The 15,330-nt window shown below is 44.9% G+C and overlaps 1 long non-coding RNA gene and 1 pseudogene across 1 annotated transcript; both read left to right on the top strand.

Annotated features, from left to right (window-relative positions):
- The first annotated feature begins 514 nt into the window (after window positions 1-514).
- Window positions 515-9,621, top strand: LOC143798686 (ras-related C3 botulinum toxin substrate 1 pseudogene; annotated as a pseudogene).
- A 4,618-nt stretch (window positions 9,622-14,239) lies between these two features.
- On the top strand, window positions 14,240-14,989 carry LOC143765499 (uncharacterized). The gene is made up of 3 exons (XR_013213408.1): window positions 14,240-14,315; window positions 14,392-14,520; window positions 14,908-14,989. It is a non-coding gene; the product is annotated as an uncharacterized LOC143765499 (long non-coding RNA).
- Window positions 14,990-15,330: the final 341 nt, after the last annotated feature.

Below are 15,330 nucleotides of genomic sequence, written 5' to 3' on the forward strand. Positions count from 1 at the left end.
TATGAATGGCAAACGATGCTGGGAGATCCAAACGAAAAGACACCGGGTTAAGGATTTCCAAGATCTTATAAGGACCGATGAAGCGAGGCTTAAATTTAGGAGAGGAGACCTTCATAGGAACATACCGAGAAGACAGCCACACCAAATCCCCAACACGAAGTCGGGGACCCACACCGCGGCGGCGGTTGGCAAAGCGCTGAGCCTTCTCCTGTGACAACCTCAAATTGTCCACCACATGGTTCCAAATCTGCTGCAACCTATCCACCACAGAATCCACCCCAGGACAGTCAGAAGACTCAACCTGACCCGAGGAAAAACGAGGATGGAAACCAGAATTACAGAAAAAAGGTGAAACCAAAGTAGCAGAACTAGCCCGATTATTAAGGGCAAACTCGGCCAAAGGCAAAAAAGTCACCCAATCATCCTGATCAGCAGAAACAAAACATCTCAAATAAGTTTCCAACGTCTGATTAGTTCGCTCGGTTTGGCCATTAGTCTGAGGATGGAAGGCCGCAGCTCCTACACGGTGCCCTCTTCGGTCTCTCGTACACAGAGGAGCCCGCCGGTGTCGCTGAGGCAGGAGTGAGCTCAGCGGGTCACCCGAGCAGCCCCCTCAGGCCTCTCGGCGCCGCCCTTTTTTTTTTTCTTGCTTCCTTTTCCTCCTTTCCCGCTACCGGGAGCAACGACTCGGAGCAGCCATGCAGGCCATCAAGTGTGTGGTGGTAGGAGACGGAGCTGTTGGTAAGACTTGTTTGCTGATCAGTTACACTACAAATGCATTCCCCGGAGAATACATCCCAACTGTATTTGACAACTACTGCCAATGTCATGGTGGATGGAAAGCCAGTGAATTTAGGATTGTGGGATACTGCTGGACAAGAAGATTATGATAGGCTGCGTCCGCTATCTTACCCACAGACGGCTATAAGCCCGAGCCCCAAAGCTGCCAATGTTTCGGACGTGTTTCTAATTTGCTTTTCTCTCGTGAGCCCGGCTTCCTTTGAAAATGTCCGTGCTAAGTGGTACCCGGAGGTCCGACACCATTGTCCTAACACTCCCATTATCCTTGTGGGCACAAAACGTGATCTGAGAGACGATAAAGACACAATCGAGAAGCTGAAGAAGAAGCTTACACCCATAACCTATCCTCAGGGACTTGCCATGGCAAAAGAGATTGGTGCGGTGAAATACTTGGAATGCTCGGCCCTTACACAGCAAGGAAATCACATTTTAGCGAGCTGGACTAAAAACATAATGAACGCTGATAATCAAAAAATGATCAAACAAAAACTTAGCTTGTCTTGGAGAGACTGGGAGCAAGGTAGCCACAAGGAATCTGAAGAGCACTGAATACATTGATAGCAGGCAAGGAACTGAGTATCCAGGTGAGCTAAATAGAAAACCAACCAAGGATAACGAACCAGCTGATGCTGCAACCTGCAGAAAGACAACACTACACAGTACCGCTTGTAACCACTAGAGGGAGCCCAAAAATAGAGTCCACAACAGGGGAATTGATGCTACGCCATTGGCCAAGAATAAACCTCAGTATTGGACTCAAGTGACTATGTGCATGGCTCCTGCACATCAGGAGGTGATTCGCTTTCTTGTGCTACATAATTTGCATGATGTTGTCGTGTTGGGTCTGCCATGGCTGCAGGCTCATAATCCAGTCCTGGATTGGAAAGAAATGTCTGTGTCAAGTTGGGGTTGCCAGGGAATTCATGGCGATGCCCCTTTGGTGTCAATTGCTTCTTCTACTCCTTCTGGGGTCCCTGAATTTTTGTCGGACTACCAGGATGTATTTGATGAGCCCAAATCCAGTGCCCTACCTCCTCATAGGGATTGTGATTGTGCTATAAATTTGATTCCTGGTAGTAAGTTCCCTAAGGGACGACTTTTTAATTTATCTCTGCCAGAACATGCCGCTATGCGGAGTTATATAAAGGAGTCCTTGGAGAAGGGGCATATTCGCCCGTCCTCGTCCCCTTTGGGTGTGGGGTTCTTTTTTGTGGCCAAGAAGGATGGTTCTCTGAGACCCTGTATAGATTATCGCCTTCTGAATAACATCACGGTCAAATTTCAGTACCCCTTGCCACTGTTGTCCGATCTGTTTGCCCGGATTAGGTGGGCCAGTTGGTTCACCAAGATAGATCTTCGAGGAGCGTATAATCTTGTGCGCATAAAGCATGGCGATGAATGGAAAACAGCATTTAATACGCCCAAAGGCCATTTTGAGTACTTGGTGATGCCTTTTGGGCTTTCTAATGCCCCCTCTGTGTTTCAGTCCTTCATGCATCTTCCGAGAGTATCTGGATAGATTTATGATTGTGTACCTGGATGATATTTTGGTCTTTTCTGATGATTGGGAGTCTCATGTGAAGCAGGTCAGGATGGTATTTCAGGTCCTGCGTGCCAATGCCTTGTTTGTGAAGGGCTCTAAATGTCTCTTCGGAGTCCAGAAAATTTCCTTTTTGGGCTTTATTTTTTCTCCTTCTACTATTGAGATGGATCCAGTCAAGGTCCAGGCTATTCATGACTGGAATCAACCTACATCTGTGAAGAGTCTTCAGAAGTTCTTGGGTTTTGCTAATTTTTACCGTCGCTTCATCACTAATTTTTCTGGCGTGGTTAAGCCTTTGACTGATTTGACCAAGAAGGGTTCTGATGTGACGAATTGGTCTCCTGCGGCCGTGGAGGCCTTTCAGGAGCTGAAATGTCGGTTTTCTTCGGCTCCTGTCTTGCGCCAGCCCGATGTCTCTCTTCCCTTTCAGGTCGAGGTTGATGCTTCTGAGATTGGAGCAGGGGCTGTCTTGTCACAGAGAAGCTCTGATGGCTCTGTGATGAGACCATGTGCTTTCTTTTTCAAGAAAGTTTTCGCCTGCCGAGCGGAATTATGATGTTGGTAATCGTGAGTTGTTGGCAATGAAGTGGGCATTTGAGGAGTGGCGACATTGGCTTGAGGGAGCCAAGCATCGTGTGGTGGTCTTGACTGATCACAAGAATTTGACTTATCTCGAGTCTGCCAAACGGTTGAATCCGAGACAGGCTCGTTGGTCGCTGTTTTTCTCTCGTTTCAATTTCGTGGTTTCATATTTTCCGGGTTCGAAAAACATGAAGGCTGATGCCCTTTCTAGGAGTTTTGTACCTTACTCCCCGGAAGTTTCTGAGCTGACTGGTGTCCTCAAGGAGGGGGTGATTTTGTCTGCCATCTCTCCTGACTGCAACGGGTGTTGCAGGAGTTTCAGGCCAATAGACCTGACCGTTGTCCACAGGAGAGACTGTTTGTCCTGGACAGATGGACCAGTAGAGTTATTTCCGAGGTTCATTCTTCAGTGTTGGCGGGTCATCCTGGAATTTTTGGTACCAGGGATTTGGTGGCGAGGTCCTTTTGGTGGCCTTTCTTGTCGCGGGATGTGCGTTCCTTTGTGCAGTCCTGTGGGATTTGTGCTCGGGCCAAGCCTTGCTGTTCTCGTGCCAGTGGATTGCTTTTGCCTTTGCCTGTCCCGAAGAGGCCTTGGACGCATATTTCCATGGATTTTATTTCGGATCTTCCTGTCTCTCCGAGGATGTCTGTCATCTGCGTGGTTTGTGATCGTTTTTCTAAAATGGTCCATTTGGTACCCTTGCCTAAGCTGCCTTCCTCCTCCGATTTGGTGCCACTGTTTCTTCAGAATGTGGTTCGTTTACATGGTATTCCGGAGAACATTGTGTCTGACAGAGGATCCCAGTTTGTGTCCATATTTTGGCGATCCTTTTGTGCTAAGATGGGCATTGAATTGTCTTTTTTGTCGGCCTTCCATCCTCAGACGAATGGCCAAACCGAACGAACTAATCAGACCTTGGAAACTTATTTGAGATGTTTTGTTTCTTCTGATCAGGATGATTGGGTGACTTTTCTGCCATTGGCTGAGTTCGCCCTCGAACTAGTTCTGCTACAGAACTCGGGCTAGTTCTGCTACTTTGGTTTCACCATTCTTTTGCAATTCTGGTTTTCATCCTCGGTTTTCCTCGGGTCAGGTTGAGCCCTCTGACTGTCCTGGGGTGGATTCTGTGGTGGATAGGTTGCAGCAGATTTGGAACCATGTGGTGGACAATTTGACGTTGTCCCAGGAGAAAGCTCAGCGCTTTGCTAACCGCCGTCGCTGTGTGGGTCCCCGACTTCGTGTGGGGGATTTGGTATGGTTGTCTTCTCGTTATGTCCCGATGAAGGTTTCCTCTTTTCCTCTCCTAAGTTCAAGCCTCGTTTCATCGGTCCTTATAAGATTTTGGAAATCCTCAACCCTGTGTCATTTCGTTTGGACCTCCCAACATCGTTTGCCATTCATAATGTATTCCATAGGTCTTTGTTGCGGAGATACGTGGTGCCTGTGGTCCCTTCTGTTGATCCTCCTGCTCCGGTCTTGGTCGAGGGAGAGTTGGAGTATGTGGTGGAGAAGATCTTGGATTCTCGTATTTCGAGACGGAAGCTTCAGTACTTAGTTAAATGGAAGGGCTATGGTCAGGAGGATAATTCCTGGGTTGTCGCCTCCGATGTCCATGTGGCCGATTTGGTTCGTGCCTTTCATTCGGCTCGTCCTGATCGGCCTGGGAGCTCTGGTGAGGGTTCGGTGACCCCTTCTCAAGGGGGGGGGTACTGTTGTTAATTCCGTGCAGACGGACTCCGTCTTGTCTCTGCACACTCCCCCACTGCTCCCTCCTCATGCCTTTGCCTGTATTGTGCCGTGTTTAACATGGATTGCCACGCTCAATAAAGAATGAACTACAGTGGAAGAAACCGGGTGAGTGCCGCATTCTTTCTTTATCTTCATTAATATAAGACGGTGTCTTATTTTCGGGAAACAGGGTATATATATATATATATATATATATATATATATATATATATATATATATATACTAGCTGTACTACCCGGCTTCGCCCGGGTTAATGACTGCTGTTAGCAAAATAGAATGTGTTAACAAAAATTTATTCTGCACGCAAAAACCACAAAACAAATAGATAGAAATGTAATTATTAAAAGGCAAAAACTAAGCTAATAGAAGCATTTCACAACATATATTAGCTTTGTTATACTGAGAATGTCTTTGTTGCCTATATTAACCAATCAGAGCTCAGATTAATTAACTGTAGCAAAATAGAAGCTGAGCTGTGATTGGTTGCTATTGGCAGCCTGATAAATCCCCAGCCAACAGGAAGCCCACCCCCTGGCAGTATATATTAGCTCACACATACACATAATAGACAGGTCATGTGACTGACAGCTGCCGTATTTCCTATATGGTACATTTGTTGCTCTTGTAGTTTGTCAGCTTATTAAATCAGATTTTTATTTTTGAAGGATAATACCAGACTTGTGTGTGTTTTAGGGCGAGTTTCATGTGTCAAGTTGTGTGTGTTGAGTTGCGTGTGGCGACATGCATGTAGCGACTTTTGTGAGATGAGTTTTGTGTGGTAACATGCGTGTAGCAAAATTTTGTGTGTCGAGTTGCATGTGGCAGGTTAGTGTAGCAAGTTGTGTGCAGCAAGATTTGTGCATGGCGAGTTTTGCGCGGGGCGAGTTTTATGTGTGGTGCGTTTTGAGTATGTGCAAGTTTTGTGTGAGGCAACTTTAGCATGTATAAACTAGAACAGGGGCACCACATGAGAACTGGGGATCCAACCCGGTCTATAAAATACTGAAACCATAGAACAAAGACAAAGAATAGACCATAAACGGGGATCACCCAAGGCACTGGATTAAATGTAGAAAAATACAATCTTTATTGAAATACTATAAATGGACATACAAAACACCACATGGAGCACGTATTAAAAACACATAAAATGGTCACACATGGGACCTATATACATAGACAGTTGGCTCACAATAGAACCCACCCCCGTATGACACCTCCCACACTCTCTGTGGTCAACAGCTGTTAGTGTATGCAATGTGGGACGTCTGCATGAACAGCACAGAAACCCTGTAATGGAGTACCTATATCATAGGGAAATGATGGAACAATGATGTTGCCCACAAAAGGGAATGCACCAGCGAACAAATACCAAGCGTCAGCAGGCTAACTGGTATATAAATAAACAGATATAAGTGAAAAAATAACCCCATTAGCAATATGAAAACAACATGACCAAAGATTGTATCACATCAGTGTGTATGCATGCATACTGGATTGGGTTCTGAACCACAATGGTAACAAACACCTGCTCACTGTGAGATATAACACTATGCACACGCTAAATAGCTTGTATACTGGTTCCACTAGGTGATGAAAACATGTGGTGAAGCCTTTATCCCAAGTTACCACAGAGCCCATGTGGTATGGCACATGGACAACCTGCCGACGAATAAATAAATAAATGACCAAAAGGCATAACGCTGGTATGCAAACCCAAGTGCTGTTCAAGCCCCATACACAGAGGGAGGTGTCAACAGGAGGAGCGGAGACCCAACGCGTGTTCGCCACAGCAGTGGCTTCGTCAGGGGTAGCTCCTGTGGATATCCGGTGTCTTTATCTAGTCTAGTAATTGCTTTTTACGCAGCTGCAGCTGTGCTGCTTGACAGAGGCAAGCACGTACAGAGATTCCAGGGGCGGTGCTACATGGACTCACAGCCAATGAGTTTCCAGGACTGCACCACTCCTCCTGCCTATCTCTTAATACACGTGCTGCAATTGCCATGGTACCCAGAAGACGCAGCAATGTCTCACTTGTCCGCCATAAATGAGCAGGGAACACCTCCCCCTAACTTCCGATCTGGCATCCATGGTAACCGGCTGTGTGCGGCAGCTAAGTGGCACCAAGACGCGTGCGCACACCGACTCTCACTCGGCTCAAGTGGTCGCCACCCAGCACCTCAATGGCAAGTCTATAGTGAGGAAATATCCCTGTTTGACCATCATACAGTTATTTGCTATTATCGCAACACATACTAATTACACCGCATCAGCAGAAACATCCCTCCTGCCTATCTTTTGCTGCTTCCACAATATTAGCCATGGTGTCCCATAAACATGACACATAACAATTCAGGGACAATCCATAAGCCACATACGGGAAGGCTACTCCTACTCAACGTCGTCTCACACCCTATTCTGTAACCATGGCTATCGACTGTGTGCGACAGTTATTGAGCACTTTAATGCTTACGACCGCAAACCAACTGCACGTTTGGTCAAAACCAGGTGATCTTTATCATGATGGAAGGAAATTCCCCCAAAAAAACCCCTGTAAACATGCCTGGTACATATTCAGAGATACTAAATGTGATAAACACTGGACTCCTATGCTCTCATATATGTTGGAGAAAACCAGCTGATCACAGATCCCACCCATATGTACCACAAAATTATGGTTGATGCAACCCTCATCAGGCTTCCAAACCCCCCATGCACCCATACACTTAGAGAGATGATACCCCATTAGTGCCCAACAGGTGCATTGGAGTCAGTTTGCCATACATCACAGGAGGCCACTCATGGATCTCAATCCGCATGGTGCCTACATAAATGTTTCAAGGAACAAGAGATGGCCCAGAGAGGCTCTCATTTGATAGAAAATACAAGTCTCCCAGGAACCATTTGAGGTCATTTCGGACCAAAGCCAAAATTGACCCTCCAATTACCACAAGGAAGATAGAGAACATATACTTTCCTGCGGAAAAATCAGTTTTGATAAGTTTTAATAACAGGTGCACCATCAGATAAACAGAGGACATATAAACCCCAAAATTCCTCCCAAATGACCAAAAATATATAAATAAGTTATAATGGAGGACAAAGGCCCTCCAATAGTACCTAATATTCAGGCCACCAATAAGGTGGATTCTGTGATGTTCATACAGACGTGGAAGTGGAGGGGGGCCTCCGCTGAGAAGGTGTACCTGTTCATGCAGAGGTCAGGGGCCGGGTGAACCCGGAGATATCTTCTAAAGGTTTGACCTGGGCCTGCTATATATACCCATACATCCAATTAAACAGAAACCTTCAACACCGGGTTCAAATAACCTTACAGCACACGGAATACGATTTCAAGATTGTTTATAAAATCCTGTGAACAAAAGATCTTCATTCAGTCCCAATGGAGTCTGACTGTTCAAATTATAAATCCATTTAGACTCTCGTCTAAGTAATTCCAGTGTGATGTCCCCTCCTCTGATGTCTGACGGAACAGATTCTAGGCCCACAATCTTGATTCCTTGACTTTGTGCGTTGTGTGTTGTTAGAAAATGTGATGCAACCGAAGTCAACACTTTCCCCTTTTCCAGATCCTTTTTGGCCGTGGTTATGTTGGATAGATGTTGTTGTATTCTTCTTTTCAACTCCTGTGTTGTTTGACCAACATATGTCTTTGGGCATGGGCAAACGAGAGCATAAACCAAGTTACGAGACTTACAATTGAAGTACGACTTAGCCACCATCTGCAATGAAGAGGAAGAGGATGGAAGATGAGTGTCACTACTACCAATGAGTGGGCATATACTACACTTGCCACAGGGAAATGTACCAGTTACCCTAAAGCCTCTATTCAGCCTGGTTACTGGGCGCTTAAAGTGGCTATGGCTCAGGCAGTCTTTTAGATTTTTTGGCCTTCTGGCAATTAGGCTCGGCCATTCGGCTATATGTGATCTTAATTTGGGTTCACTATGTAGGATCCCCCAATATTTTGTGAGGATCCCACGGATTTCCTGCCACTGGTTGTTGAAAGTGGTAATGACCCCTAATGGCCTTGAAGCAATATTTTGTTTCTGCTGTAATAAGCTTCCTCTATCCGACTCCTTAGCTATGCCAAATGCGTTTGCAATTACCTTCCCAGGGTAGCCTCGATTTTTGAAACGTTGGGTCAAGTCCTGTGAGTGTCTTCGGAAATCCTCCTGGGTACTGCAGTTACGCCTTAACCGATAAAATTGTCCCTTTGGGATACCTTTTTTCAGGTGCTGTGGGTGAAAGCTAGAAAAATGTAGAAGGCTGTTGACAGCCGTGGGTTTTAAGAACGGACGAGCCTTTAAATGGGTACACAAAGGAAATAGAAGGGGTGCCAATTTGAATCCACCACATACACATCTTTAATTAAGATAAATTTATCCAAACCATAGCCACTTTAAGCGCCCAGTAACCAGGCTGAATAGAGGCTTTAGGGTAACTGGTACATTTCCCTGTGGCAAGTGTAGTATATGCCCACTCATTGGTAGTAGTGACACTCATCTTCCATCCTCTTCCTCTTCATTGCAGATGGTGGCTAAGTCGTACTTCAATTGTAAGTCTCGTAACTTGGTTTATGCTCTCGTTTGCCCATGCCCAAAGACATATGTTGGTCAAACAACACAGGAGTTGAAAAGAAGAATACAACAACATCTATCCAACATAACCACGGCCAAAAAGGATCTGGAAAAGGGGAAAGTGTTGACTTCGGTTGCATCACATTTTCTAACAACACACAACGCACAAAGTCAAGGAATCAAGATTGTGGGCCTAGAATCTGTTCCGTCAGACATCAGAGGAGGGGACATCACACTGGAATTACTTAGACGAGAGTCTAAATGGATTTATAATTTGAACAGTCAGACTCCATTGGGACTGAATGAAGATCTTTTGTTCACAGGATTTTATAAACAATCTTGAAATCGTATTCCGTGTGCTGTAAGGTTATTTGAACCCGGTGTTGAAGGTTTCTGTTTAATTGGATGTATGGGTATATATAGCAGGCCCAGGTCAAACCTTTAGAAGATATCTCCGGGTTCACCCGGCCCCTGACCTCTGCATGAACAGGTACACCTTCTCAGCGGAGGCCCCCCTCCACTTCCACGTCTGTATGAACATCACAGAATCCACCTTATTGGTGGCCTGAATATTAGGTACTATTGGAGGGCCTTTGTCCTCCATTATAACTTATTTATATATTTTTGGTCATTTGGGAGGAATTTTGGGGTTTATATGTCCTCTGTTTATCTGATGGTGCACCTGTTATTAAAACTTATCAAAACTGATTTTTCCGCAGGAAAGTATATGTTCTCTATCTTCCTTGTGGTAATTGGAGGGTCAATTTTGGCTTTGGTCCGAAATGACCTCAAATGGTTCCTGGGAGACTTGTATTTTCTATCAAATGAGCCCTCTCTGGGCCATCTCTTGTTCCTTGAAACATTTATGTAGGCACCATGCGGATTGAGATCCATGAGTGGCCTCCTGTGATGTATGGCAAACTGACTCCAATGCACCTGTTGGGCACTAATGGGGTATCATCTCTCTAAGTGTATGGGTGCATGGGGGGTTTGGAAGCCTGATGAGGGTTGCATCAACCATAATTTTGTGGTACATATGGGTGGGATCTGTGATCAGCTGGTTTTCTCCAACATATATGAGAGCATAGGAGTCCAGTGTTTATCACATTTAGTATCTCTGAATATGTACCAGGCATGTTTACAGGGGTTTTTTTGGGGGAATTTCCTTCCATCATGATAAAGATCACCTGGTTTTGACCAAACGTGCAGTTGGTTTGCGGTCGTAAGCATTAAAGTGCTCAATAACTGTCGCACACAGTCGATAGCCATGGTTACAGAATAGGGTGTGAGACGACGTTGAGTAGGAGTAGCCTTCCCGTATGTGGCTTATGGATTGTCCCTGAATTGTTATGTGTCATGTTTATGGGACACCATGGCTAATATTGTGGAAGCAGCAAAAGATAGGCAGGAGGGATGTTTCTGCTGATGCGGTGTAATTAGTATGTGTTGCGATAATAGCAAATAACTGTATGATGGTCAAACAGGGATATTTCCTCACTATAGACTTGCCATTGAGGTGCTGGGTGGCGACCACTTGAGCCGAGTGAGAGTCGGTGTGCGCACGCGTCTTGGTGCCACTTAGCTGCCGCACACAGCCGGTTACCATGGATGCCAGATCGGAAGTTAGGGGGAGGTGTTCCCTGCTCATTTATGGCGGACAAGTGAGACATTGCTGCGTCTTCTGGGTACCATGGCAATTGCAGCACGTGTATTAAGAGATAGGCAGGAGGAGTGGTGCAGTCCTGGAAACTCATTGGCTGTGAGTCCATGTAGCACCGCCCCTGGAATCTCTGTACGTGCTTGCCTCTGTCAAGCAGCACAGCTGCAGCTGCGTAAAAAGCAATTACTAGACTAGATAAGGACACCGGATATCCACAGGAGCTACCCCTGACGAAGCCACTGCTGTGGCGAACACACGTTGGGTCTCCGCTCCTCCTGTTGACACCTCCCTCTGTGTATGGGGCTTGAACAGCACTTGGGTTTGCATACCAGCGTTATGCCTTTTGGTCATTTATTTATTTATTCGTCGGCAGGTTGTCCATGTGCCATACCACATGGGCTCTGTGGTAACTTGGGATAAAGGCTTCACCACATGTTTTCATCACCTAGTGGAACCAGTATACAAGCTATTTAGCGTGTGCATAGTGTTATATCTCACAGTGAGCAGGTGTTTGTTACCATTGTGGTTCAGAACCCAATCCAGTATGCATGCATACACACTGATGTGATACAATCTTTGGTCATGTTGTTTTCATATTGCTAATGGGGTTATTTTTTCACTTATATCTGTTTATTTATATACCAGTTAGCCTGCTGACGCTTGGTATTTGTTCGCTGGTGCATTCCCTTTTGTGGGCAACATCATTGTTCCATCATTTCCCTATGATATAGGTACTCCATTACAGGGTTTCTGTGCTGTTCATGCAGACGTCCCACATTGCATACACTAACAGCTGTTGACCACAGAGAGTGTGGGAGGTGTCATACGGGGGTGGGTTCTATTGTGAGCCAACTGTCTATGTATATAGGTCCCATGTGTGACCATTTTATGTGTTTTTAATACGTGCTCCATGTGGTGTTTTGTATGTCCATTTATAGTATTTCAATAAAGATTGTATTTTTCTACATTTAATCCAGTGCCTTGGGTGATCCCCGTTTATGGTCTATTCTTTGTCTTTGTTCTATGGTTTCAGTATTTTATAGACCGGGTTGGATCCCCAGTTCTCATGTGGTGCCCCCGTTCTAGTTTATAGATTGTTGGTGTATATGCAGGGGTTTGTATCTTCCCCTGCATTTTCTGGGTGTGGCACACATTGGGTCATTGTATATTGTATGTGATTTCCCAAGTGGGTATTATTTAAATATTTATATATCTAGGTATGGATTTGGCAGCGAGAGAGGCAGCATGGAGTAGCCAAATGGGCAACATCTTTGAGGAAGACCCTATTGGGTCAGGTAGCAGTGGTAATAAGGACATGGATTTTCAGGGGATTTCTAATGAGTTAATTGGATTGCACAAGTCCATCACCAAGACGTGGTGGAATTTAAAAACATTGGAGGAATATAAGAAAGTGGGTCTGGTACCCAGAGGACTCAGAGTGCAAATTTTTCCGGCTTGGGAAGCAAGTGAGGGCTTCCAGAAAGTATGGGAACAGGGTTTACTAAAATGTTCAAATATTTTGATTGATTTGCTTATTGAACATGATCAGGAATTCCTGTCTGTAACCAAAGACAAAATTAAGAGTATTGAGAGTAAATTAGAAACATTTGATAAAACCGTGGTGGAGCCATTCCAGGGCCAGCTTAAGAGTATCATTGATAAATTTGAAAAAGACATTATAGGAGGCAAGAGACATAAATTTAAGCGAGATCAGCAAGATTTTAAGAACGAACGAGCCTTTAAATGGGTACACAAAGGAAATAGAAGGGGTGCCAATTTGAATCCACCAACAGAGGGAAATGTGGCAGCCCTGCAGGAGCTCACATCGAGCGATTTTTTATCATCGGAGCAAAGCGAGGTAGAAGGCGCAACAGGAGGGGCCATAGGAGAAGACATAATTCGAAAAAGACGCAACAAGAATTACAGAGCTTGGTCTCCCAAACACAGGCGGGAGACGAGACAGAATCGGAAACGTTAACCACCTCCACCTCAAGGACCAATCCCTCGGACTCTGGTAAGCTGTCCATTATCAATTTGTCATCTTATACCCTGTCTGATATAGAGGTTTCAGTATTGGAGAAGGGGCTTTCCTTTTGCCCAACCAATGGTTTGGATAAATTTATCTTAATTAAAGATGTGTATCTTTTTTGTAGACAGCTGGCCTTTAAATTACTATACCATCAACCTTCAATTATGGATGGCTTACCCACGGATGAACGAGAAGTCTTCAGAGACCTCCTTGATTTACTTGAAGAAAGTGAAACTGGATATTCCAAAAAGAGGCAATTCCCCGGTAGGTTACCTTCGCAGGTCACACCTTCCTTGTCTCTCTTCCCAGCTCTGCAAAGTTTCTTCAATGCAGTTTGTCGTGAGGTTCAAAACTTAAAATTGGACCCAATGAATGGGAGGAATTTGAGCAAGGCCCAACAAAAAGCTATCACCAGGCTTGGCTCTAATCGGGAATTTGTCATCCGAGAGGCTGATAAGGGGGGGAACCTGGTGATCTGGCCCACTGAACTATATGTCAAAGAGGCTAAATTGCAATTATCTAACTCTGAATGTTATCAGGTTTTGCCATCGGATCCCACTGAGGTATTTAGGTCCAAATTGGATCGTCTTCTGGATTCAGCATTTACCCTTAACATCATCAACAAACGTGAGAGAGACTTTATGACCAACCGCCATCCCAGAGTACCAACGTTTTATCTTATTCCAAAGGTCCACAAGTCAGTGGAGAAGCCCCCAGGTAGGCCTATTGTGTCAGGGTTGGGGGGTCTCCTTGAACGACCCTGTACGTATGTGGACTTCTTCCTACAACCTTTTGTTTCATCTTTAGACTCCTATGTGAGGGATTCAACTTTTCTGATCCAACAATTGCAAAATTTAAAGATTCCATCTGGCACTTGGCTTGTTACACTAGATGTTGAATCCCTTTACACTTGCATTGGCCATGACCTGGGGACGCAAGCAATCGCTTTTTTTCTGGATAGGAATACCACAGGTAACAGACACCACGACTCCTTTTTGCTCGATCTACTTTCTTTTATTCTGGACAAAAATTACTTTGTCTTTGATCGAGTGTTTTATAGACAAGTCAGAGGAACTGCGATGGGCGCACGTTGTGCGCCCTCATACGCAAATCTATTTTTGGGGTGGTGGGAGGTCACCAGGGTGTACTGTCTGGAGGTTTTTTCATCATTTGTACTCAAATGGTATCGTTATATAGATGATATTCTTTTCCTCTGGACAGGCACCCTGGAGGATTGCCATCAGTTTGTGGATACTCTTAACCGGAACCCGTGGAAAATAAGGCTGACATCATCTTTCTCGCAAACAGAAGTGGAATTCTTGGACTTAAAGTTATATCCCAAGGACGGGTACGTCTATACCACGCTGCACCGTAAACCCACGGCTGTCAACAGCCTTCTACATTTTTCTAGCTTTCACCCACAGCACCTGAAAAAAGGTATCCCAAAGGGACAATTTTATCGGTTAAGGCGTAACTGCAGTACCCAGGAGGATTTCCGAAGACACTCACGGGACTTGACCCAACGTTTCAAAAATCGAGGCTACCCTGGGAAGGTAATTGCAAACGCATTTGGCATAGCTAAGGAGTCGGATAGAGGAAGCTTATTACAGCAGAAACAAAATATTGCTTCAAGGCCATTAGGGGTCATTACCACTTTCAACAACCAGTGGCAGGAAATCCGTGGGATCCTCACAAAATATTGGGGGATCCTACATAGTGAACCCAAATTAAGATCACATATAGCCGAATGGCCGAGCCTAATTGCCAGAAGGCCAAAAAATCTAAAAGACTGCCTGGGCCATAGCCACTTTAAGCGCCCAGTAACCAGGCTGAATAGAGGCTTTAGGGTAACTGGTACATTTCCCTGTGGCAAGTGTAGTATATGCCCACTCATTGGTAGTAGTGACACTCATCTTCCATCCTCTTCCTCTTCATTGCAGATGGTGGCTAAGTCGTACTTCAATTGTAAGTCTCGTAACTTGGTTTATGCTCTCGTTTGCCCATGCCCAAAGACATATGTTGGTCAAACAACACAGGAGTTGAAAAGAAGAATTCAACAACATCTATCCAACATAACCACGGCCAAAAAGGATCTGGAAAAGGGGAAAGTGTTGACTTCGGTTGCATCACATTTTCTAACAACACACAACGCACAAAGTCAAGGAATCAAGATTGTGGGCCTAGAATCTGTTCCGTCAGACATCAGAGGAGGGGACATCACACTGGAATTACTTAGACGAGAGTCTAAATGGATTTATAATTTGAACAGTCAGACTCCATTGGGACTGAATGAAGATCTTTTGTTCACAGGATTTTATAAACAATCTTGAAATCGTATTCCGTGTGCTGTAAGGTTATTTGAA

This window comes from Ranitomeya variabilis, chromosome 1 (assembly GCF_051348905.1).
Source record: "Ranitomeya variabilis isolate aRanVar5 chromosome 1, aRanVar5.hap1, whole genome shotgun sequence".
Lineage (NCBI taxonomy): Eukaryota > Metazoa > Chordata > Amphibia > Anura > Dendrobatidae > Ranitomeya > Ranitomeya variabilis.